Here is an 831-nt window from a genome sequence, read left to right as displayed (position 1 = left end):
ATATATATATATATATATATACACACGAAAACCTCAGTTAATCGTTTTAGGGGCAGAACATACAAGAGAGAATTATTTTAGAGAATAGATAAGTTTGAACGAATAGGCGATTAAAAAACAAGAGAAATTCTTAGCTTAGCTGTGCATATTTTTGAGTATCATGAAACGATCAAACACATGAAATACACTAACGAAATTCTGAGAGAGCAAAGGAACAGGTGTGGAGCCGACAGCCGAAAATGGACGAGGATTGCAAACTTTACCCTAAGATAGTAAGAGAAATAGTTGGGAGTAGCCATTGCAACGAGGAATAAGTGAGATACAGACAGGAAAGAAATTATTTTAGCGAACGGTACGAAATATGTATCTATATATAGTCAAAAAACAAGGGAAGGTGTTATTTTAGAGGGACAGATTGCAATTTGGAAGCTATTTGGTGAATTAATATAAATGTGTACAGTTTACGAAAGCAACCACGGACACGAAAATGTCATTTTAGGATTAGAGCAAACAAGAAATAATTATTATAGAGAAAAGTACGAAATATGTATATACACGTAGACAAGAAACAAGGTTAGTCATTTTAAGGGCAGTAACAAAGAAGAAAGAGTTATTTTAGAGAATAGAGAAGAAAGGAGTGTTTTCAATATCCTCGACCTGCACCGACCATCACGTGCGAGTTCTGCCCACTAATCTTTCACCTCCGACTTAGACTCCAAATCAGTTTGGGCACAAGCATTAACCGAGGAGACTGGATGGAAACTGACGAACCCAATGCTCGGATACGAGCTGTAGCCCACTATATATATATATATATATATATATATATAT

General features: G+C 35.5%; 2 long non-coding RNA genes across 4 annotated transcripts in view; one reads left to right on the top strand and one right to left on the bottom strand.

The window, feature by feature from the left end:
• The window catches only part of LOC106872077 (uncharacterized), a 25,442-nt gene that overhangs the window by 9,859 nt on the left and 14,752 nt on the right, over positions 1-831 (bottom strand). The gene's annotated exons all lie outside the window — the stretch shown is intronic.
• Positions 1-831, top strand: part of LOC106872071 (uncharacterized) — a 15,660-nt gene that overhangs the window by 12,802 nt on the left and 2,027 nt on the right. The gene's annotated exons all lie outside the window — the stretch shown is intronic.

This window comes from Octopus bimaculoides, chromosome 6 (genome assembly GCF_001194135.2).
Source record: "Octopus bimaculoides isolate UCB-OBI-ISO-001 chromosome 6, ASM119413v2, whole genome shotgun sequence".
In the NCBI taxonomy this organism is placed as follows: Eukaryota; Metazoa; Mollusca; class Cephalopoda; order Octopoda; family Octopodidae; genus Octopus; species Octopus bimaculoides.
The sequence above is the reverse complement of the archived record's forward strand: the minus strand, read 5'-3'. Positions and strand labels throughout refer to the sequence as shown.